The sequence below is a fragment of the Chiloscyllium plagiosum genome, unplaced genomic scaffold, assembly GCF_037043375.1.
Source record: "Chiloscyllium plagiosum isolate Xiang-an unplaced genomic scaffold, Cpla_swu_hap1 HiC_scaffold_19, whole genome shotgun sequence".
In the NCBI taxonomy this organism is placed as follows: Eukaryota; Metazoa; Chordata; class Chondrichthyes; order Orectolobiformes; family Hemiscylliidae; genus Chiloscyllium; species Chiloscyllium plagiosum.
Window position 1 is genome coordinate 58558668 of NW_028270157.1, and position 25426 is coordinate 58584093.

Below are 25426 nucleotides of genomic sequence, written 5' to 3' on the forward strand. Positions count from 1 at the left end.
AAGGGGAAAAACATAAAGTGATGAAAATATCCAAAAGATCAATGTATCAAATGTAATTGGTTCATAATTGTTAAAATTAAATCTGGCATGTGAGTTTCTTTTAAAAGATGACAATACGCTGTAACTTGGATCTCTGCAGACTTTCTCAAGGTGCCTCTCAGATGAAGCCACAATCACATTAAGTGAAGCATGTCAGTTTAATTGTGCTGCACACGTGACAACTGTTATTGCAATTAGGCTTGTAATTTATGTCTCTGTACAGTATAATTTCCTCATCAAGACACAGTCTGGTGTTGTGTTTAATGACAGGTGTCTCAAATAATATCAATACTGTCTCAGAAAGACACAGGAAAACAATGCATCAGTGCACTAATGTGCTAATTTATTTGCGTGTTGCGAGCAATGCACTTCATTTATTAGGCGTGAAGGGTAACAACAGGTTGGTGCAAATATATTATCTGTCGCTGTTCTTTTGATTGAAACAAAAGACAAAGAGCATCCAGGAAATATACAAAACCTTACACAAATGAATTGCGGATATCAAGATTTCTTAACTGGGGACCAAAATTTTGATGACTTTTAAAGCACTTCTGTGCCAAATGTCAATGTTAGCCCTAACAGCGGAAAAAACAATGCACGTCAGATAAGGAAGTTAAAATATGATCTTGTAGCTCAATGACACTAGGCTACTCCTAATGAAGGCAAGTTCCTGATGAAGGGCTTTTGCCCGAAACGTCGATTTTCCTGCTCCTCGGATGCTGCCTGACCTGCTGTGCCTTTCCATCATCACTCTGATCTAAACTCTAGTCCTACTAAAGCCTGTGCCAAGTTGAATTAAGCTGTTTAACAATGTGTCGCAAATATTTTCTACTTTATGGAGCAAAGTGAGCCAGTGTACAGACACCACAGATTGAAAAATAATGTTGATACCTGAGCTCATGTTGATTATCCTCTGATACATATATATCAATAGGGGGAGGCAATGGCCCAGTGGTATTATTGAGAGACTACTTATCCAGAGACCCAGGTAATGCTTTGGGTACCAGGATTTGAAACCCACCATGGCACATGATGGAATTTGAATTCAATAAAAATCTGGAAATAAGGGTCTAATAATGACCATGAAACCATTATTGATTCTAAGGAAAGACACATTTGGCTCACTAATGTACTTTAGGGAAGGAAAATGCTCTCCTTATATAGTCTGGCCTACATGTGACTCCAGACCCACAACAACATAGTTGACTCTTAACTGCCCTCTGCGCATTTAGGGATGGGCAATAAATGCTGACCTAGCCAGTGGTGCCCTCATCTCATGAAGCATCTTATGCCTTACATTTAACTATCATGAGCCAACCAGAGAGCTAGATTTAGAGAAAAAAAAATCTATGGAAAGTGCACCAACTGTGGCCAACTGCGGAAGTTAAAGATAAAGGTTATAATTTTGCAACAGTGAATGGCAGGTCAGAAGACAGGATAGAATGTAAAGAAAAGAATAACCAAACCATGAGTAAGGACATAGAAGTTAGAGTTTGAAAGAAAGACAGAGAAAAGAGAGAAACGTTAAGAGTTTGCACTGATATTTTTAAAAAGAAAATATTCAGTAAAGTAAGCATTGATCCACTAGGGAGTGAGTTTGAGAATTAATAACAAAAAAAGGAAATAATGGATAAACTGAACATCCATGTCTTTACTGCAGAAGATACAAAAAACATCCCAGACATAACTGTGAATTAGGAGGTGAAAAAGTGAAACTTAAAGTAATTACAATCACCAGGAAAAGGGTACCCTGGAAGTTATTAGAGTTAAAGCTCCCTGAGTCCCTAGGTCCAAAGACCTTCATCCTCAGTTTGAGCTCAGGTATCAACATTATTTTTCAATCTGTGGTGTCTGTACACTGGCTCACTTTGCTCCATAAAGTAGAAAATATTTGCGACACATTGTTAAACAGCTTAATTCAACTTGGTACAGGCTTCATTAGGACTAGGTAAAAACAATGACTGCAGATGCTGGAAACCAGATTCTGGATCAGTGGTGCTGGAAGAGCACAGCAATTCAGGCAGCACCTATCCACTCCACCCTCTCCTCCCTGACCTATCACCTTCATCTCCTCCCCCACTGACCTATTGTACTCTATGCTACTCTATCCCCACCCCCACCCTCCTCTAGCTTATCTCTTCACGCTTCAGGCTCTCTGCCTTTATTCCTGATGAAGGGCTTTTGCCCGAAACGTCGATTTTGCCCGTCCTCGGATGCTGCCTGAATTGCTATGCTCTTCCAGCACCACTGATCCAGAATTCATTAGGACTAGCCTACTGTCTCCAAGCTACAAGATAATATTTTAACTTCCTTATCTGACGTGCATCGTTTTTTTTCTGCTGTTAGGACTAACATTGACATTTGGCACAGAAGTGCTCTCCAAGCCATTAAAATTTTGGTCACCAGTTAAGAAAATCTTGATATCCACAATTTATTTGTGTAAGGTTCCTGAGTTTAAGAGCTTGTTCTATGCTAGGGAGCTCAGTAAAAAGGGAAGCAATGGCCTGGTATTATTATCGCTAGACTGTTAATCCAGACACCCCCAGGTAATGTTCTGGGGACCCGGCTTCACATCCTGCCAAGGCAGGTGGTGTAATTTGAACTCAGTAAAATCTGGAAGTAAGAGTCTGATGGTGACCATGAATCAGTCGTCAGGAAAAACCCATCTGGTTCACTAATGTCTTTCAGGGAAGGGTACTACAATCCTCACCTGGTCTGCTCTACATGTAACTCCAGACCCACGGCAATGTGGTTGACTCTTAACCGCCCTCTGGGCAATTTGAGATGGACAATAAATGCCGGCTTAGCCAGTGACACTCTCAACTCATGAATGCAAAACAGAAAAATAAAAATAGGGTCTATATGCTCTAGTGTTTCGAAGGAGGAGAGATATTCTCACTGAAATGCAAAAACATCGTTGAAGAGCGTTAACTGGATAAAAACTAAGAAGTTGTTTCCCTTGTTTTGAGAATGTAGAAATGTAGAAGCAGAGAAAATAGGAGCAGGAGTAGGCCATTCAGCCCTTCTAGCCCGCTCTGCCATTCGAGATGATCAGTACTTCGTTCCTGCTTTTGATCCATTTAACCCTGAGAACCATACCCATCTCCTTCTCGAACATTTCAACATTTTCACCTCAACGATTTGGGTGGTAGAAAATTTCACAGGCTCACTACTCTTTGGGGAAGCATTTTCTACTCATTTCAGCCCTAAATGGCCTACCCTGTATTCCATGATTCTGGATCCCCTAGTCATCGGAAATATCCTTCCGGTCTTGTCACATTAGAATTTCATAGGTTTCTTTGAAGGCCCCCATTGTGCTTCTAAACTTCTGCAGGGGAAAATGCTCAGGCTCTGGTGTTTAGGACTCAAATGGTGAGGAATTTCTGTTGACTCAGAGCATTATGACATGTTAGAAGTCGTTATCCCAGAGGATTGCAGATGTTCCATCACTGAATTTATTAAAGGCTGAAATCAATTGATCTTTCCAACAATCAGTTTGTAAAGTCTACAGACGGGTAAATGGAGCGTTGAGGCAGAAGAGCAGTGATGGGTATGTTGAATGGTGGAGTAGGCCCAACCAGCTACATCAAGAACAGAAGTTGCTGGAAAAGATCAGGAGGTCTGGCAGCATCTGTGATGAGAAATCAAAGTTCACATTTCGGGTCCGGTGACCCTTCCTCAGAACTGATGGTAGCTAGGAAAATGTCTGTTTATATGCATCTTCACAGATACTGCCAGACCAGCTGAGCTTTCCAAGAAAATTCTGGTTTTTGTTTGTGATTTACAGCATCTGCAGTTTTTACGGTTTTTATTCATGATGCATGATATATTGCTATTTATTATGGGTTGAATCTTACATATTTTCTGGCTCAGTGCCAGTTGCGTTGGGTTTTTTTAGAGGGTTTTCACAGTGAGCTAGTGATATGTTTTTATTTACCATATCTTGCCAAATTTGGCTCATTAACTACCTACCCCACTATGGTTCCCCTCTCAGCCAACTCTAACCCTGCGTTACCACACAATATTCTCAGCATAACTGGCCACTGCCAGAACATCCTAGAATTGTATGCCACCTCTGGTGGCAGCACCATCTTTAAAAGGCCATTGTGTGCCCAGATTGGTGCTGTCAGTCTGAAGCTGCCCTGCACAATTCCTGACCTTTGCCCTGGTCATGGCAGACATGGGAAACTCTGTACCCCACTTTGAGGGCAGGGACCTGAACATCCTGCTGGATGGGATGGTGTCATCTTACCCCACAGCTAGTAGACATTGCCAGGCATTCAGAAGTGACCACCCAGATAGTGCAGTTTCAGTCATTTGGAGAAATACACAACTCTGTCAGAAAAATATCACTCCACTATTCAAGCCATACCTTCTCTCTCTGTTACCCCGCACTTACTTTATCTTTCCTACTGGACCCATCTCTCGCCAGGTCTGATGCTCTACCACTGCATCAGTTTCCCCAAACTCTAACCGCGCTAGTCTTGCATGACCTCTGTGCTAACTGCTCACTCACTCAGGACACATCCCCACTGCTACCAAAGTAACAACTGTGTCACCCACCATTATCTCCTTCAATACCTGCCTCTTTCTCATTCCAGGAGGAAACCAGCCCACAATGAACGAGTCAAGACTGGAAGTGGTCTGCCCAATACTTCAACTCCTCACTCCTTATGGGGTAAAGATCATGACTCTAACCATGTCCAAACCTCTGGACTGGTATCACAGGCTGCTCATGGCTCACTGTGCTGGGACCCTGTGACCTAAGGCTATTTCCATATACTTCACTGTGATTCTGCTGACACTAGGGAATCGAGGGTTATAGCAAAAGGGACAGGAATGTGGAGCTGCAGGTTATTCAGATCAGCCATGTTCTCATTGAATGGCAGAGCAGACTCAATGGGCTGAGTGGCTTAGCTCTGCTTTTATGTCTCATGGACCAAACATGACAAGCTTCCTTGTTTTGTGTCACCTCCAAACAGCATGGTACAACAGCAACAACATGAGCATCACATTTCTGGTTGAGGAGTCAAAAAGGGTCAGCAAGGCAATGCGAGTCTGGAATGCTGTGAGCATACAGCTGGTCTCAGAGCCTTGTGACAGTAAGCCTGGTCCAGACCCAGTGAGCTGGGTGTGTGTCGCTGAGCATCTCGTGTCCTTGCCTCAGCATTACAATGATAGTTATCGGTGCAGGCTTAGGTGCAGCATTGCAGTGCAGAAGCATACTGCACTTGGACTGGAGATGTCCCATGAGAATTCTTGGAGGCTGGCACATGTCAGATGCCAACAGTGTGTGCAGCCAGTGCTAATAGTGCCTAAGGTGTTGCTGCCCATTGTTGAACGTAGAAATCCTTCAGAGCAAGCGACGACTGAAATCGCCAAATACCACTGTGGTTTTCACATTGAGATTTCGTGAGGTCCGTTTTATTTGTGTGTTTGGTAAGATAAGAAGCTGAATACCAATATGTGCTGTCAATAAGGCATTTAATAAACTATAATCCCCCTTAATTAGGAACCCATCACTACCCAGCGAGAAACTTGCCCTACCATCCAGCAAATGCACAAAAAATGCAGCTAGTCACTCTCGATATCTCGTCACATTTTTCATACAATTATGTCACAAATTGCCCACTTCGCTTAGACCCTTATTGTATTCTGTCCTATATTCTTTAACTGCAATGAGATAAAGGACCAAGTAACTTGTATTGGCTGTCAGTGAGTAATAAATATTGATCAGGAGAACACCACAAGTCTTCATTTATGAGACCTTTTTATGTGAGCATTTACAACTATGCGATGATTGATGCCAGGTTTAACATCTGGACTGGAAGAGTCTATCTGGGTGTTCACCCTAAATTGTGTCCTTACGTCTCTGGGTGAGGCATAAGGCCAGAGGCTTCAGGATTCAGACTTAATATTCCACCCTAAGCCAAAGCTGATGCTGTCTCAGCTGCAAGGTGAGGACTGCAGATGCTGGAGAGTCAGAGTTGAAAAGTGTGGTGCTGGAAAAGCACAGCAGGTCAGGCAGCATCCGAGGAACAGGAGAGTCAATGTTTTGGACATGAGCCCTTCATCAGGAATGTGGAGGGGGATGGGGTCTGAGTGATAAATAGAGGGTGTGGCTGAGTCTGAGATAAGGTGAGTAGGAAGAGAATAGGCAGATGCAGGTGGGAGGTCATTGTGATTGGTCAGTGGGGAGGGTGGAACAGAGACAGAGAGGTCCAGGAAAGAGAGGGAGGTGTCCAAAATTGTCCATGTGAACTTGAGTTCAGGGTGGAAGGTGTTGGTGAAGTTGATGAACTGTTCAACCTCCTCATGGGAGCACAAGGTGGTGCTGATACAGTCATCAATATAGCGGAGGAAAAGGTGGGGTTGGTGCCATTGTAACTCCAAAAAGGGGGACTGCTCCACATATCTAATGAAGAGGCAGGCATAGCCTGGGCCCATACAGGTGCCCATGGCTCCCCCTCTGGTCTGAAGGAAGTGGGAGGATTCGAAGGAGAAGTAGTTGAGGATGAGGACCGGTTCTGCCAATCGAATGAGTGTGTCAGTGGAGGGGTACTATTTGGGTTGGCGAGAGAGGAAGAAACAGAAGGCTTGGAAGCCTTCGCCATGTCGAATGGACATATATTGGGACTGGTTGTCCATACTGTAGATGAGGTATTGGGGAATCGAAAGTCATGGAGGTGGTGGAGAGCGTGGTTGGTGTCCCAGATGTATGTGTGGAGTTCCCAGACCAAGGGTGACAGGACAATGTTGAGATATAAGGATTAAAGTTCGGTGGGGTTAGATCAGGCAGAGACAATAGGTCGAATGGGGCAGTCAGGTTTGTGAATTTTGGATAAAAGGTAGGATCGGGCAATGTAGGGTTCTGGGACTATGAAGTTGGAGGCTGTGACTGGGAGATCCCCTGAGGTGATGAGTTTGTGGATGGTCTGGGAGATGATGGTTTGGTGATGGGAGGTGAGGTCATGGTTGAGGGGCGGTAGGAAGAGGTGTCACCAAGTTGGTGTTTGGCTTTGACAAGGTAGAGATTGGTGCGCCAAACTATCACTATATCCCTCATACCCCACCACCTGCTGATTTTATGGTGAGGTTGGGGTTGGAGCAGAGGAAGTGGAGGACTGAATTTTGCGAGGATGAGAGATTGGAGTGAGTGATAGGGGTGGACAGACTGAAGCGATCAATGTCACAGTAGCAGTTGGAGATAAAGAGGTCAATGGAGGGTAAGAGGCCAGGACTCGGTGTCCAAGAGGATGGAGTATGTTGGAAGTGGGAGAAGGGGTCCTCGGAGGGTGGGTGGGAGTCACAATCGAAAAGATAAGCATGGAGGCGGAGGCGATGGAAGAGAAGTTCAATTTTGCAGTACATGTGGAACTTGTGGACACGGAGACATCATGGGATGAAGGTAAGACTTTTATTCAGGACTGATCGTTCATCCTCAGTGAGGGGTAGGTCCAGAGGGATGGTGAATACCCAACAGGGCTGGGGGCTAGAGCCTGGTGTAGACCTAGAGTTGGGGGGGGGAAGGGAGGGAGTGGTCATGTCATTGTTGGTGGTGACATCATAAGTGCAGTCATTGGAGGAAGTGATGTGCATGGTGGCAGTCAGGGTTGGGGGGAGGTGTTGAGGGGAGGTGGAAGTGGTGCATTCTGTGGCAACTGCAGGGCCGGAAGTGATGGTCTTGGCAGCGTTCACCATAATGCAACGCTCTCTGTCGCATTGTAGGAATTTCATCTTTGTCTTATCACAGAACGTGAAGACATTTTTAAAACACACTTGGAGGATTTGCTTTGAAACATTTTTGAACAAAATATCCTTTGGAAAATCAGGTCAAATCTTCTTGCCTGGCTAAGAATAGACAATCTTTCAAAGCTTCCAGGCAAAGCATGCAGACTTATAGCCTTTGTAAACAAACAACAGCCTCTCACTCTGTGCTGCAAGGAGAGTTTCCAGGGAACAAGCTTCTGTCCTAACACCTTTTTGGCTTGGTGTCAATGTTTGTCTTATTACATTCCTGCGAAGCATCCTGGGACCTTTGCCGCTTTAAAGAGACTCTATAAACATTGTTGAAACAAAATTACAATCGAACCATGTTTCAAATTAAGATGCCTCATGACACTTATCATAGCTTCGCACTATTTACTTAACAACAGCTTTTATTTAAACTTGCAGAATCTTGGTGTGGAATCCCCTTGGCCATGTTTAGTTAATTAACCAAAAGCAATTTTTACCTCATTAAGGTTGAAGTATCCCAGAGTACACTTATTCAATATGAAAGCGATGCACCAAACTAGTACACCTGCCAAAAATGGAGTGTCAAGTACAAAGTGTTCCCTCGATAATTCTCTTTTTGCAGCACAGATTGAGATGCTGGTGTTTACTTATAAATGCTTTAAGCCTGCATGATTTGCCTGGGTGCTCTGTTGCATCGTTTATTCTTAGCTAGTCAAAAGCATTGACCCAGTTTTCCGTAGGGCATTTTGTTAGAGAAAGTTGTAAAAACTCTTTGCAAGCTAAAGGCGGGATATTATTCCTGGTGAAAAGATAATCAAAGCAAATTCAATAACAACCTTCAAAATGGAGTCAGATATCTGGACAAAAAGGTGGGGGGAGGGGGAAAGCTGCAGGAAACAAGCAGGGGAGTAGAACAAAGGGGATAGCGCTTTCAAAGTTAAGGTATGATGGGCTGAATGGCCTCCGTCTGTTCAATGTAAGATTTAGTGTCTGAGGAATTGCTGGAATGAAGTGATGAGTGAGGCTTTTTTTTGTGTGTTGGGTTTTACTTCTTGCCCTTCAGATTCTACAACTCAAAGTGCTGGAAATACAAGTTAATACTGGCACAGCAGCTCAGCTGTTGTATCTAATTTTCCAACTCATGGCTGGAGAAAGAAATAGGGTGACAGAGGTAGAATGAGATTGAGCGAATTAGAATCAAATTAGATCGAGGAAGAGTAATAAGAATTAGTACGGTGTAAAGGGTTAACCACACATTTACTATCGCAGTAGTTACTAAGCACGTGCATAACGAGTTATGTCTAGGTCACAGTGAAACCAGACCACACACGGGAGACTGAGTCTGTAAGGTTCCAGAGGATGTCCTCTTTACAATCCTTTTTATATAGCTATATTTAATGACGTCTGTTAATTTTCCCTTACAAGACAATAGATCTCATGGCACCATTGGTGACTAGACCAACAGAACAGGAGGCAAAGCATCTGGAGTGAAGTCCAGGAACAGCACAGTGCTACAGATTTTTAAAAAATGCCCAGCTATCCAACCATAGAAGTGGAGGGGAGCCTGAAAAGAAACTCAGCAGTGACAGGACATGGCAGGGTATAAGCTCTGGATGGGGTTCCTGGGGTTTGTGGTGATGTCATTTCCTGTTCGTTTTCTGAGGGGGTTGATAGATGGTATCTAGATCTATGTGTTTGTTTATGGCGTTGTGGTTGGAGTGCCAGGCCTCTAGGAATTCTCTGGCATGTCTTTGCTTAGCCTGTCCCAGGATAGATGTGTTGTCCCAGTCGAAATGGTGGTTTTTGTTTTCCTCCATGTGTAGGGCTACAAGGGAGAGAGGGTCATGTCTTTTTGTGGCTAGCTGGTGTTCGTGTATCCTGGTGGGGGCTAATTTTCTTCTTGTTTGTCCTACGTAGTATTTCTGGCAGTCCTTGCATGGAATTTTGTAGACGACGTTGGTTTTGTCCATGGGATGTACTGGGTCTTTTAAGTTTGTTAAGTTTGCAGACAAATGTCGACTCACAGTCACCCTGAACAGAAGGGATTACACAGAGAAAGCCAATGCACTACTCGCAGACACCAACACCTACCAACAGGTGGCACTAGACCCAACCCCACAACTAGGAAACAAAATTAAATATCTCCTAAGAAAATTACACAATTCCGGACAATTAAACAAGACAGAATTCCAAAAAATGAAACCAGATGTGACCAACGCCCCACAATTCTACGGACTACCAAAAATCCATAAATCAGGAGCCCTCCCTCAGACCCATAGTCTCACTATCTGGAACACCAACTTACAGACTGGCCAAAGAACTAACGCAAGACTGAAATACCTAGTAGAAGAGTCATAGCACTCCATCCACTCCACCCAGGAATTCCTAAAGATCATCAAAAACACCAAAATAGAGGAAGACGAAACAATGATCTCATTCGACGTAACAGCACTGTTCACCTCCATCAACATCGACCTGGCAAAGGAAACACTTACCACACTTTTAGAAGAGACCATCACACACACCCCAACCACCATCAATCACATTCCCAGCGAAAACATCATGAAGCTAGTGGACCTGTGCCTCACCACCCAGCTCACCTTCAACAACATAAACTACAAACAAACCAACGGCACACCCATGGGATCTCCGCTATCATGATTCATAGCAGAAGCGGTAATGCAAAGACTAGAACAAACAGGAGGAGAAAGTGAGGACTGCAGATGCTGGAGATCAGAGCTGAAATGTGTTGCTGGAAAAGCGCAGCACATCAGGCAGCATCCAAGGAGCAGGAGAATCGACGTTTCGGGCATAAGCCCTTCTTCAGGAATGAGGAAAGTGTGTCCAGCAAGCTAAGATAAAAGGTAGGGAGGAGGGACTTGGGGGAGGGGCGTTGGAAATGCGATAGGTGGAAGGAGGTCAAGGTGAGGGTGATAGGCCGGAGTGGGGGTGGGGGCGGAGAGGTCAGGAAGAAGATTGCAGGTTAGGAAGGCAGTGCTGAGTTCGAGGAAACAGCCCTACCAACCATCAAACCAAAAATCTGGGTACGCTACGTAGATGACACCTTTGTCATCACAAAACGAAACAAGATAGAACAGACATTTAACATCATCAACTACACACTCACAAGCATAAAGTTCACCAAGGAGGAAGAAACCGATAACAGACTTGCATTCCTGGACGTCACAGTTGAAAGAACGGACAAGGGAGAATTACAAACCTGCATATACAGAAAACCGACAAATACTGACCAAATACTTAACTACATCAGCAACCATCCCAACACACACAAACGAAACTGTATCAGAACACTATTCCAACAAGCCACCACACATTGCAGCACAGACGAACTCCGGAAAACAGAGGAGAACCACCTATACAACGTATTCAAGAAGAACTGATACTCAAAAAATACAGTCCGCAGATTCCTCAAGGACAAGCAGACCAAACAGAGCCAGAAACCCTAACCACCTTACCATACATCAAAGAAGTTTCAGAAATGACAGCCAGACTACTAAGACCCCTCGGAATCCTAGTAGCACACAAACCCACCGACACTCTCTAACAAAAGCTAACAAACTTAAAAGACCCAGTACATCCCATGGACAAAACCAACGACGTCTACAAAATTCCATGCAAGGACTGCCACAAACACTACGTAGGACAAACAGGATACACGAATACCAGCTAGCCACAAAAAGACACGACCCTCTCTCCCTCGTAGCCCTACACACGGAGGAAAAAAAACCCACCATTTCAAACGGGACAACACATCTATCCTGGGACAGGCTAAGCAAAGACATGCCAGAGAATTCCTAGAGGCCTGACACTCCAACCACAATGCCATAAACAAACACATAGATCTAGATACCATCTATCAACCCCTCAGAAAACGAACAGGAAATGACATCACCACAAACCCCAGGAACCCCATCCAGGACAAACATATAAATAGAAAGCAGGAGACAACAGCTTCGCTTCACTCGGAGGTCGCCACTGATGATGTTACCTAGCCAGGTAATGAAACGTCTGGATATCAAACCTACAGCTCAGCGAGCAAACCTACACCGTAAATCTCAACCTGAGCTACAAACCTTCACAAACCTTGCAATTATTGTAATCTGAAATTATCCGTACTGTTGGTGATAGAAGTAACATGAAGGTACTGCCAAGTCAGATTTTTTCTTGAGTTCAAAATACCTCCAAAAACAACTCATACTTGTCGGAGAGACAAACCACAACTTGAAGTGTCCCTTTCAGGGTTTCCATGGTTGAGTTTCACATTAATACAATAAACTGAGTCATTAACAAGTTGTTAATGACATAAATAATGACATAAAAGTTAACAGTGAGATTGCTTTACATTTACAGTGTAAATCCAGCGATTTCATGACACATGATTAATCTCAAAGGGAAAGCTCATGGTGAAATTGTAAATTTTCTAACTGTGTCAAGGCTAAAGGTGGAGCAGTGAACATCAACCAGAAATTTAGGGAGAATCAGAACTCATAATAGATCTCATCCTTACCACAAGCTGCTGGTATTTTGTGAACTAATTACTGCAGCTGTTGCTAATTCTCCAGCAATTTCTGGGCCATCTGATTTTATGACGATCTAAAGTTATGTGAAAGTCTTACACTAATCAGTTTGGAGCTTGATATCCATAATTAGCATTTAAGCATACTGTTAATATCACAATAAAACTAACCAGAGTTTATTTTCTTTAATACTAAACATAAAAATATATTCCTTCAAAAATTAAATATTTTATCACTATTAAATTTAACATTGTGAATCCTGCTTACAAAGAAACGGGAAATAAAACTGGCTGTTGCAATATACATATTCAACTTTTCATCAAAACAGACTTGTCACCTCTCAGGATAGGCAGAGATTCTTCTTTGAAGATGATGATTAATTGACGGTTGAGATTATGAATGAGGTACCTGTGAAATGCAAGTGCTCCAAGTTTGTAGTGAGGATTAAAAGATTAGATTATCAATCTGGAAATTTGTGTGATTGAAATTCTCTCAGTTTCCCAAAACCAATGGTTCATCACTTCACCATTAAGAGACGCACTTTCAGCTGCCTAATCTTTGAACAACCTTCATTAAACCTCTTTCTCTCTCTACTTCTCTCTCCCTGGCTTCTTAAAACCCATCTGTTTGACCATGTTTCCACCCACCACTCCCCCCACACTTGACCCAATATATGGGAGCATGTTAAGTTTTATTTTATAATATTCCTGCAATGCAACTTGGGAAGTTTAACTGCATTAAAGACACTATAGAAATGAAAGTTGTTGATTTCTTGAGAGTAGTCGCCTTCCTTGTTGGTTGATTTGATTGGTAAACTAGTTATACGTGAACCATGATGGGAGGTTGGCTTGTAGGTCTAAACTCCATTTTCATGTTTTTCTGGTTTTTTTATTTCTGGGAGGTTAATCCAGCCATTGTCACTCAGACAAATGAAAGAGCTCAGTGCTGAGACTTGCTAACCCAGAACGTTTGGCCTACTGCGGTCAGTAAAGCTCTGCAGATGGGAAAAGGTTCAAACATCTACCCAAATTATAGAATTGAAGTTATGTTTCCATGCCGATTGCAGACACTACGCATAACGGAGCATCATAAATATCCATCCACATCTCACAATGGCAGCATCCACCATTGATAGTTTAAATATAAAAGTGCTGACAGGACTGATCATCACCTTCATACTGTTTTGCATATTTGGGTACGGTTTAACAGATTGTACTATTCTACCATGCTTTTGAAGTTTAGATTTCACTGAGCGATTGATATAATATTTACAAGAAATACCTTGCCCACAAAGTGGTGCAGAGGTAATATATTATGAAGAGTTTCGGGTATGACTGAGGGCCAGGAGTGAAATGACCTGATAATTCAAGCAACAGAAATAGCATGAAATCAAAACTTAACAAAAACACTTGCAGCTGTTGCCTTTATAGCATTACCTGATGTCTGGTAGAGGAGTTCTAATCTAACATAACGATTCTGCTTGTAATCAAACACTGCGCAACGCTGCTTTAGTCATCAGCTGGCCAACTGTTTTATGCCTACCCATGTTCATTTGCACAGTTCGACTGAAATCATATCCATTTCATTCAGTTGCTCTGCTCTGTGCTTGCCCTGATAGTTAAGACATCCTCCTGACATGATTCATGATGTGACCAGTTTGATTAATGGTTTTGAATTACACTGTTTGAAGCAACCCGAATTTCAACCTGTTCTACTGAAGACTGCTCTTGGTATAAACACATCCTGTATAATGGTTATCATAGACTAAACGTAACAGTCCTTCTGATGTTCTCTCAGAGCAATTTTAATTTTAGAGCTTATGAGTAATATATTTAAAAAGACCAATTAATGTTGTTATGGTGCAAGTTAAACAATGAGGACATTCACTGAATTCTATATTGCAAAAGTATGAAAGAAAAAGCTAATGTTTACTTGTCATGTTAGTGTAATTATGAGGAGGTAAGGAATTATTGCAAAGGGTGTAATACTTTTAATTGCACATATTGTGCAAAGAGTCAGGTTGGTTTAGCAGTTAACACTTGGCCTCTGTTTTCATGATTTGTAATCTTCCAATAAATTAATATGAAATGTTAACTCTGTTTCTCTCTTCATAGCTGTTGCCTGACCTGAGTAATGCCAGGTTTTTCTGCTTTTATTTCCCACAACAGGAACATTTTTCCATTGCATTTATAATATGGGTTCAACCCTTACTTCAGTCACTGAACATACAGTCAGTTGCCAGCACCATTCTGCTTTTGGTGTTGTGGACAGAGTGGAGCTGGTATGTGATGGAGTTATCCAACTTAACCCTGTTTCTCACCAAGGTAAACAAAGTGGTCATTTCGGAGCAGCCTCTCCCACTTGCTGAACCTCACACTCCTGGACCTTTTGCTTTCTGACCCTCTTCCATTCCTCGATTCACTCCTTGCAAACCTTTCTTGGACCACTGTCCCTCCAACTCTCTCCCGCTTCTGACTCGCAGCTATCAGCGAGGTGGTAAACAGGAGGGGATGAATGAGGAAAGTAAAGCGGTAAGTAAGAATGAGCTAAATAAGCAGGTAGGTGAGCAGGAGAGAGTGGGTGAGACATTGAGCAGGAGGACTACTGCATAGGGGGGAGTGATTGAGGGAAGTGGTGAGCGGAAATAGTCATCAGCATGATGGAGTGACAGAGCAAAGCAACAAACCGGAGAGGCCAGCCCAGTGAGACAGATTTGGGGAACAGGAAAGAATGCAAATGGGAGAGAGTCAGGGAGTAGGTTTAGGTGGTGAGCAGAAGAGAGTTTGCCTGTGGTGCAGAAGTGGTAAGCAGGAGGTTCAGTGAGCAGGCAGTGTGACAGCCTATATGTTGGGAGAAATGTCACTTATTTCTTTTGAAATAGTTTTTTTTTAAAAAAAGCAATTCATGAATCAAAGAATTAGTATTTAAGTTTACTGTTTATAATGCTTGCAATATTTAATGGTTTAATTGTTCCACGTTTTATTAGTTCGTTTGATTCACTCAAAGAGCTAGGGGGTGTGATGGATGGCAGTTATAGGAAGGGACAAAAGTCGTAGATACAGTCAGGTAGATTCGTTAAGTCAAAGAAAGGTAGGAGAGGTAGGCGGGTACTACAGGAGTCTTTTGTGGCTATCCCCATTTCAAACAAGTATGCTGTTATGGAAAATGTAGGGGGTGATGGATTCTCAGGGGAATGTAGCACGAGTAGCCAAGTTTCTGGTATCAACACTGGCTCTATTGTAATGAGCGGTACATCAGGTTCCAAGCGATCAATTGTGTTAGGGGACTCTCTAGTCAGAGGCACAGACAAACAGCAGCAAAAAATCTGAACCGTGTGTTGCTTCCCTAGTGCCAGGATCAAGGATGTCTCAGGGCGGGTGCAGAGTGTTCTGAAAGAGGAGAGGGACCAGCAGGAGGTCATTGTACACATTGGTACCAACGACTTAGGAAGGGAAAAGGATGAGATTCTGAAGGGACAATACAGCAAGTTAGGCAGGAATTTAAAAAGGAGATCCACAAGGGTAGTTATATCTGGATTACATCCAGTGTTACGAGCTAGTGAGGGCAGGAATAAGAGGATTGACCTGATCAATGCATGGCTGAGGAGCAGGTGTATGAGAGAAGGATTCACATTTTTGGATCATTGGGATCTCTTCTGGGGTAGAAATGACCTGTACAAGAAGGATAAATTGCACCTGAATTGGAGGGGGACTAATGTACTGGCAGGGAAATTTGCTAGAGCTACTCAGGAGGATTTAAACCAGTAAGGGTGGGTGGGGGGGGTGGACCCAGGGAGATACTGAGGAAAGAGATCAATCTGAGATTGGTACAGTTGAGAAAAGAAGCGAGTCAAACAGTCAGGGCAGGCAGGAACAAAGCAGAGAACAAGGTAGGATTGATAAATTAAACTGCATTTATTTTAATGCAAGAGGCCTATCAGGGAAGGCAGAAGAACTCAGGGCATGGTGAGGAACATGGGGCTGGGATATCATGAACATGGCTCAGGGATGGACAGGACTAGCAGCTCAATATTTCAGGATACAAATGCTGCAGGAAGGATAGCATTACAGCTGTACTGAGGGAGGATATTTCCAGAAATACATCCGGGGAAGTTATTTGGATGGAACTGAGAAATAAGAAAGGGATGATTACTTTATTGGGATTGTATTATAGACCCGTTAATAGTCAGCGGGAAATTGAGAAACAAATTTGTAAGGAGATTTCAGTTATCTGTAAGAATAATAGGGTGGTTATGGTAGGGAATTTTTAACTTGCCAAAATTCGACTGGGACTGCCACAGTGTTAAGGGTTTAGATGGAGAGGCATTTGTTAAGAGTGTACAAGAAAATTTTCTGATTCAGTATGTGGATGTACCTACTAGATGCAAAATTTGACCTACTTTGGGAAATAAGGCAGGGCAGTTGACTAAGATGTCAGTGGGGGAGCACTTTGGGGCCAGTGACCATAATTCTATCAGTTTGAAAATAGTGATGGAAAAGGGTAGACCAGATCTAACAGTTGAAGTTCTAAATTGGAGGAAGGCTAATCTTGATGGTATTAGGCAAGAACTTTCAAAAGCTGATTGGGTGCAGATGTTCGCAGGTACAGGGATGGCTGGAAAATGGGAAGCCTTCAGAAATGAGATATTGAGAGTCCAAAGACAATTCATTCCTGTTAGGATGAAAGGAAAGGCTGGTAGGTGTAAGGAATGCTGGATGACAAGAGAAATTGAGGGTTCAGAAAAAGAAGGAAGCATATATCAGGTATAGACAGGTTAGATCAAGCAAATCCTTAATAGAGTATAAAGGCAGTAAGAGTATACTTAAGGGGAAAATCAGGAGGACAAAAAGGGGACATGAGATAGCTTTGGCAAATAGGTTAAGAAGAACCCAAAGGGGTTTTATAAATATGTTAAGGACAAAAGGGTAACCAGGAAGAGAATAGGGCCCCTCAAAGATCAGGCAGGCAGCCTAAGTGTGGAGCTGCAGGAGATGGGAAATCATTCTCAGAAACTTGATTGAGTTTTTGAAGAAGTAACAAAGAGAACTTGTGAAGGCAGAGCAATAAACGTGATCTATATGGACTTCAATAAGGCGTTCAACAAGGTTTATCATGGCTAGTTCGCAAGGTTAGATCTCTTGGAAAACAGGGAGAACTAGCCATTTGGATACAGAACTGGCTCAAGGTAGAAGACAGAGGGTGGTGGTGGTGGAGAGTTGTTTTTCAGACTGGAGGCCTGTGACCAGTGCAGTGCCACACGGATCAGTGCTGGGTCCACTATTTGTCACTTATATAAATGATTAGGATGTGAACAAAGGTGGTATAGTTAGTAAGTTTGCAGATGACACCAAAATTGGAGGTGTAGTGGACAGCGAAGAGGGTTACCTCAGATTACAACAAGATCTGGACCAGATGGGCCAATGGGCTAAGAAGTGGTTATTATCTAAATTTGTTTAATTCAGATTAATGCAAGGTGCTGCATTTTGGGAAAGTAAATCTTAGCAGGACTTATGCACTTAATGGTAAGGTCCTAGGGAGTGTTGCTGAACAAAGAGACCTTGGAGTGCAGGTTCATAGCTCCTTGAAAGTGGAGTTGCAGGTAGATAGGATAGTGAAGAAGGCATTTGGTATGCTTTCATTTCTTGGTCAGAGCATTAAATACAGGAGTTGGGAGGTCATGTTGTGGATGTACAGGACATTAGTTCTGCCACTTTTGGAATATTACGTGCAATTTTGGTCTCCTCCCTATCGGAAAGATGTTGTGAAACTTGAAAGGGTTCAGAAAAGATTTGCAAGGATGTTGCAGGATTGGAGGATTTGAGCTATAGGGAGAGGCTGAACATGCTGGGGTTGTTTTCCCTGGAGCGTTGGAAGCTGAGGGGCGATCTTATTATAAAGGTTTATAAAATCATGAATGGCATGGATAGGATAAATTGACAAAGTCTTTTCCCTAGGATCGTGGAGTCCAGAATTAGAGGGCATAGGTTTCGGGTGGGAGGGGAAAGATATAAACGAGACCTAGCAGGCAACCTTTTAGTGTAGAGGGTGGTACGTGTATGGAATGAGCTACCAGAGAAAGTGGTGGAGGTTGGTACAATTGCAACATTTAAAAAGCATCTGGATGGGTATGTGAATAAGAAAGGTGTAGAAGGATACGGGCCAAGTGCTGACAAATAGGACTAGATTAGGTTGGGATATCTGGTTGACATGGCCAAGTTGGACTGAAAGGTCTGTTTCCATTCTATACATCTCTATGACTCTGTAACTCCATCCTTCTACACTTGCTTGATTGCCTAAGCCATAGATGGAGCTACAGAGTCATGTGACTGGGTGTTTGTATCTAACCACTGAAGTATTTCAATTCCTGTAAATTAACTGATGGATTTAGAAATTGAGTTATACTCTGCATTGCTATAAGATAAGTAAGATTAAGACAAACCATAGAAAATATAACAATTTGTTTTCCCATGAGAAATAAAATCTAACTTTTGTTGTCACATGGGTTGTAAAAGGAAAATCTGATTCACTTTAAGTGAGAAAACAGTTTCATTATCAAGTAAGATATTGCTGTACTATCTGGTCTGCTACTTAATGCCATACGGAGGGAATGCTGTCTTGTTTATTGTAATATTTCCGTCTGCAGGTCTGTGGGTTAGATAAGTGTTTGACAGTATTTCACTCTTTAAAAAGCATGAGCTCGTCATCTACTGTCTTGGCCACATAACCCACTCAACTAACTTCTTCAATAGTCATACATTTCACTCTTACTGCCATGTTGTTTCAACATTTTTTTATATTGTATGTGAAGTCTTATGGACTGAGAGACACAATCATTATTTTCACTTTCAAGGAATAACAAATTAACGAATCCAAGGTTGTAAATGGATTGGAAAAGGTTTTGAGTCTATCAGACCAGAAATAAATCATCAGCTGTCCTTTGCAATAACATTTGTCAGAAGGCCATTTATTTAAATTGGATTTTCTGACACTCAGCATGCCCACTGCAACCACAGATTAGAATCATTTAGAGGCAGTCTTCATTAGCTGCATTTAATGGGGTGCTGTTGTCCTTACTAATAATGTCCAGGGGGAGCACAGAATCCTAATAGCTGCCCCAAATCAATTTAGTGCTGGGACCAGTGATAAGTTGTTGGAAGCAGAACTTTTATATCACCGGGACCTGCTACACCAGATGACCAAAGAGTCATAGAGCTGGACAGCATGGAAACAGATTGTTTTGTCCAACTTGACCATGCAGACCACATATTCCTTACACACCACCCTTGGCTTAGTTGCCCCTTAGGTCCATTTTATATCTTTCCCCCTCACCTTAATCCTATGCCCTTTAGTTCTGGACTCCTCCACCCGGGGAAAAGATCTTGTCTATTCACCCTATCCATGCCCCTCATAATTTTGTAAACCTCTATAAGGTCACCCCTCAGCCTCCGATGCACCAAGGAAAACAGCCCCAACCTATTCTGCCTCTCCCTATAGCTCAAACTGCCAAACCTGAACCCTCACCATAATATCCTTCTTCTAGCAGGATGTCCAAAATTGCATGCAATATTCCAAAAGTGGCCTAACCAATGTCCTATACAGCCAAAACATGACTTCCCACCTCCTACACCCAATGCACTGACCAATAAAGGCAAGCATACCAAATGCGTTCTTCACTATTCTGTGTATCTGTGCCTCCACTTCCAAGGAACTATAAACCTGCATGCCAAGGTCTCTTTGTTCAGCAATACTCCCCAGGACCTTACCATTAAATGCATAAATCCGACCCTGATTTGCCTTTCCAAAATGCAGCACCTCATATTTATCTAAATTAAACTCTTTCTGCCATTCCTCGGCCCATTGCCCATCTGATCAAGGTCCTGTTGTACTTTGCTGTCCACCACACCTCCAATTTTGGTGTCATCTGCAAATATACTAATGACACCTCCCATGTTTACATCCAAATCATTTATATAAATGATAAAAAGCAGTGGACCTAGTACCAATCCTTGTGGTGCACCAGTGGTCACAGGCTTCCAGTTTGAAAAGCAACCTTCCACCACCACCCCATGTCGTCTACCTTCAAGTTAGTTCTGTATCCAAATGGCTAGTTCTCCATGTGTTCTAACCTTGCTAACCAATCTCCCATGAGACACCTTGTCGATTGCCATACTGAAGTCCATACAGATCACATCCACTGTTCTGCCATCATCAATCCTCTTTGGTACTTCTTCAAAAACTCAATGAAGTTAGTGAGACATATGCACAAACTTTCCCACACATAATTTCGCACTCACAAAGCCACACTGACTATCCCTAATCAGTCTTTGCCTTTCCAAATACATGTAAATCCTATCCCTCACAATTCCCTCCCAAAACTTGCACACCACTGATGTCAGGCTCACTTGTCTATAGTTCCTTGGCTTTTCTTTACCACGTTTCTTAAATAGTAGCACCACGTTAATCAACCTCTTGTCTTCCAGCACCTCACCTGTGGCTGTCAGTGATACAAATATCTCAGTAAGAGGCCTCGCAATCACTTCCCTAGTTTCCCACAGAGTTCCAGAGTACACCTGATCAGTTGCTGGGGATTTATTTACTTTATGCACTCTAAGATGTCCAGCACTTCCTCCTCTGTGATATGGACATTTTTCATGATGTCGGTCTTTATTTCCCCAAGTTGCCTATCTTCCATATCCTTCTCCATTGTAAACACTGATGCAAAATACTCATTTAGTACCTCACCCATCTCCTGTGGTTCCACACATAAGCTGCCTTGCTGATTGTTACGGGGCCCTATTCTCTCTCAAGTTACTCTTTTGTCTTTAATGTATTTGTAGAATCCCTTTGGAGTCCCCTTAACCCTATTTGTCAAAACTATCTCCTGTCCCCTTTTTTCTCTCCTGATTTTCCTCTTATGTATACTCCTACTGTCTTTATACATTTCTTTGGATTCACTCAATCTCTGCTGCCCATATGGCCTGACATATGGCCTCCTTCCTATTCTTGACCAAAACCTCAATTTCTCTAGTCATCCAGCATTCCCTACACCTATGAACATTGCCCTAAATATAAGGATCAGGGGACTGAAATGCAACCAAAAGAACAATACAAATTATTTAAATAACTAAAATGGGCTTGTAACTTTATACAACCAATATGTACATGGTCTACTGAATCCACAGCACTGGAGTAATAACAGTTTGGTTGTGAGTAAGAATCCAGTGAATATTTTTTTCTATTTCACAAAACCCACAACCAAATCATTCAATTAACTAGGTATACAAATAATTAGGAGTTGCTCCACCATGGGTAATCTGACAATGACAAAAAAAAAACAAGAGAGGGAAATAAATCAAAATGGTGTTGCAGGGTGAGATAATACACGCAAGCAAATGTGGTGCTCATTGCTCTCATTACTGGTGGTCACTGCGTGCTTCCTATTTGAGGACACCTGGGCACGAACATAGCCATTAAAGAGAGGCAGGCAGTCAGGTATTATAGCCCCCACGTGGGCCAGCTGCCTAGACCTGCTGATGGTCACCTTAGGTAGGCCCATGAGCAGGCCCACAAGGACATCTCCGACTTGCCCCCTCAACACTGGGTGTCTAAGGATCAGGAGCATGGGACTGAAGTGCAACCAAAAGAATGACAAAAGATTTTCTGAAAGATTAAACAAGTGTGCAATCACCCACAACCAACGTACTCCTGCTGTATGGACCCCACACCATTTAATTAATAGTGAGGTTGGGTGTCCATGAATAGTCTTAATAGGTGGCTTGCACAAGACTGCTGTGTATCCACTAAGCCTAGTCTCCAATGGAAAGTGGGTGGATTCCTCCACTGAGATTCCTTTACTGGGCACCATCCCCACATAAGCAGTGAAATGGAATGCCACAGCATGAAAAACACAGGTTTGTTTTGATGACCGACCACCTCATCACCGTCTAACTAAGAAGCAGTTCATAAATTACAAGCACTGCCCCCAATACAAAGTCCAATGGCACGCAGTGTTGACCTTTGAGAAAGGCATTGCTTGTCACTGGCCACTCGGGTGTTTCCTTTCTTCCTGGTGGTGGAAACTGAATAAAGATTTGTACACTTGTTGTCTTTCACTGCATCTCACACCTACACACATATAACAAGGGTGCTGGGGAAAATATAAGCACTACCGCAGTTAGGCAAGAAGAAGAAAAAAAAACAAAGTCCAATGAGCATCACCTGCCCCTAAACAGATTGAGCTGTTCCACTTGAGCCTCCCCTTCCAACTTCATGTTGTTTTAGCCCATGTCCCCTTTCCCGTACCTCTCTCCCACCCAAGGTGCCGGCAATGGGCTTTGCGTGTAAGTTGATCAATTGGAAAACATGGGCGTTTTACCGGTGGTTATTGATAGATGAAAAGAAAATACCACAGGTTATTTGGTGATGGGAAAAGAAACAGTTTTGCTTCCGCCCAGGGATGGGACAGTGGTAGTGTCCCTACCTCTGAGGTAGATGTCCTGGGTTCAAGTCCCACCTGCTCTAGAAGTATGTCCCAACATCTCTGAACAGGAGATTAGGAAAACACCTTCTGTTTGAGCCTAAAGGGCTCTTATGGCACAGTGGTAGTGTCCCTACCTCTGAGTCAGGAGGCCTGGTTTCAAGTCCTAACTGCTCCAGAGTTGTGCAATAACATTTCTGAACAGGTTGAATAAGAATATATATAAGACCTTGATGGAGCCGGCAATGTGCATACAATATGGTCACTGGCCCAATAATCTACAACTCCTGGTTTATGTTCTGGGAACATGGGTTCAAACCCTACCAGTCCAGAAGTGTGTAATAACATCTCTGGACTGGTTGATGAGAAAATACCTTCCCTTTAAGCCATACAGAGACTGTAAGGGTACAGGGTCAAGATTGTGGTGCTGGAAAAGCACAGCAGATCAGGCTGCATCCGAGGACCAGGAGAATCGATGAAGGGCAAAAGCCCTTCATCAGGAATGAGGGTCAGTCATTCCTGCAGTACTAGAGGGAGTACTCTGCCAATACCTCATGGGCCACTGTCACTTCTAAGGAATTCTTTTAGGTTAACAAAGTTCTTTTCAAAGTGATTTTTAAAATGGTTTGAGTGCAAAATCATCTTACTCAACAATACAGCAATTTCATGACAGACTGAATTGTTACTAATACTGGTTATTGTCTTCTTTCATGGATTCATCTCATCCACAAAAATTAAATTTCTAATTAAGTATACTTGATCAGGACCAATGAACAACATACTATCCATCCAATATTTTCTTTTACAAACACTCCTGCACCAATGTCTACCTTTGGGAAGTATCTGCACAGACAGTAAGCTTCTTGCGCAAGCTTGCATTCACAAAAAAGGAATTTGTTTTAGATGTTGCCAAATTTCATAGGAAAACTAGAATTACAATAGCCAAATGAAAGAATAAAATGGAGACTGTACAAATAATGACATCAATAGCAAAGATTAGTCTGCATTACAGAGTGGCAAAAAATAAAATAAACTGAGGACCTTGAATTGTAATGGTGTTGAATGCATGGGCTCATTCAGTGTCTTGAAATAACCTATTTGCATTTTGTACGAAAAGCTCTGTGACTAGCATGACAGGAAATGCACGCTGAACAGAAATCTGAGGTTTCAAATCCTATTTACCGCAACATCTGACATGGGCTGTATAGTAGAAGCCACTTTTGTTCAAAGTGAAAATTAACAAAATCAGAAAATTAGCACTGCAGATTTTACTGATTACAGAATGTTACTTTGCTTTTCCTGGAGTGTGAATATTATTGTATAGTTTTACTCATTGTTCTAACAACATCAAACCCCTACCAACATGTATAATACAGCTAAGGTTAGAACAACCCTACAAACTCTTCAAATGTTCACTTTATCACAGATTACAACTATTCTGGTGCAGTCCGTATGCTTTTCCATCAATTTTGGAATTTTGTGGTTATTACATCCATGAATTCCCAGAATGTGTTCCAGATGGGGGAAGCTTCACACCAGAAATCCAGATTCAGAAATGTGCCATGTATGCAAGGAAACAGTATGACCCCTTAATGACAAGCAGAATGGAACAACAGAGAGTCTGGTGGAAAAATGTCAATGTACTTTCCCATTTAAACAAGGGGAGTGCTGCCAATCAGAACTATCTCTGTAGAGACAAGGAACATCTATAGAGTATTGTTTACAATTTAAGTAAAGCTGTCAATCACTCAGAGAATTTGAAATACAGAAATTACTTGCTGTTGTTTCACAACTCCATCATATCAACAAACTCACAGTACATACCAGGCAAAATACCAACTCATGTTTGGGTCCAAATTACAATCACATGGCAGAGATGGAGGTCACTCAGTTAATCATGCCTGTGCATGAACTATCCATTTAGTTCCACTTAGTCCCACTTAGTTCCACTTAGAATTTACTTTTACTAAATTCAGAATAAAACAAGCTGGGAAATGAGAACATAAGCAAATTAAGGACACATTAGTCCCAATATTAACAAAGTGACACACTGTGAGTAGTGGGTGGGTACAATATCAAATGGAAATCCAGAAGTGTATTCAGCACACCTATCAATGACCGTTTAACGTAAATATCTTATTTCTAATTCACTCCCAGGTTAGCATTCAATCATTAGTAATGGGTACATTGACAACCTGCATAACATTATCTCAACCCTAGTATTTAAAGAGCAAATAGGAAGATGCTATTTCTAAGAGTTTAGAGTTGAAAGGATAGGGCTGAAAAATATGTTGCTGAAAAGCGCAGCATAATAGGAGCAAGTTCAACAATGGGTTTGAGTAATTTAAAGTAATGGTGCTCCAGTTCACTGATGTCTCTCTTAAATTGGTCCAGGGGCTGAAGGACATACAATTCTCTAAACAGAGAAAAATATGTTTCCTTTCAAAGGCTATGCTGATATTTGGCAATGTACAAGCAGAACTGTTTACTTTAAAAGATAATGACACACTGAATTATAGCTGATGTTCTCTCCATATGTAAAATTGTGTATTGCATTCTTCATGGAGTTCCAATCAGAATAAATCTATTTCACTGGATTACTTACTGAATTCATTTAACGATCCACGAAAAAAAG

At 42.2% G+C, this 25426-nt stretch overlaps 1 protein-coding gene and 1 long non-coding RNA gene across 6 annotated transcripts in view; one reads left to right on the top strand and one right to left on the bottom strand.

Annotated features, from left to right (window-relative positions):
• LOC122559526 (metabotropic glutamate receptor 8) overlaps positions 1-25426 on the bottom strand; it is a 447166-nt gene that overhangs the window by 229356 nt on the left and 192384 nt on the right. The gene's annotated exons all lie outside the window — the stretch shown is intronic.
• Positions 14481-25426, top strand: part of LOC122559528 (uncharacterized) — an 83949-nt gene continuing 73003 nt past the window's right edge. The window contains exon 1 of one of the 2 annotated variants that reach the window (XR_015760484.1): positions 14481-14595. This is a non-coding gene — a long non-coding RNA (uncharacterized LOC122559528). Of the gene's footprint in view, positions 14596-14821; positions 14846-25426 lie in introns of those variants that run through there. The other variant, XR_015760485.1, reaches the window with a different exon arrangement.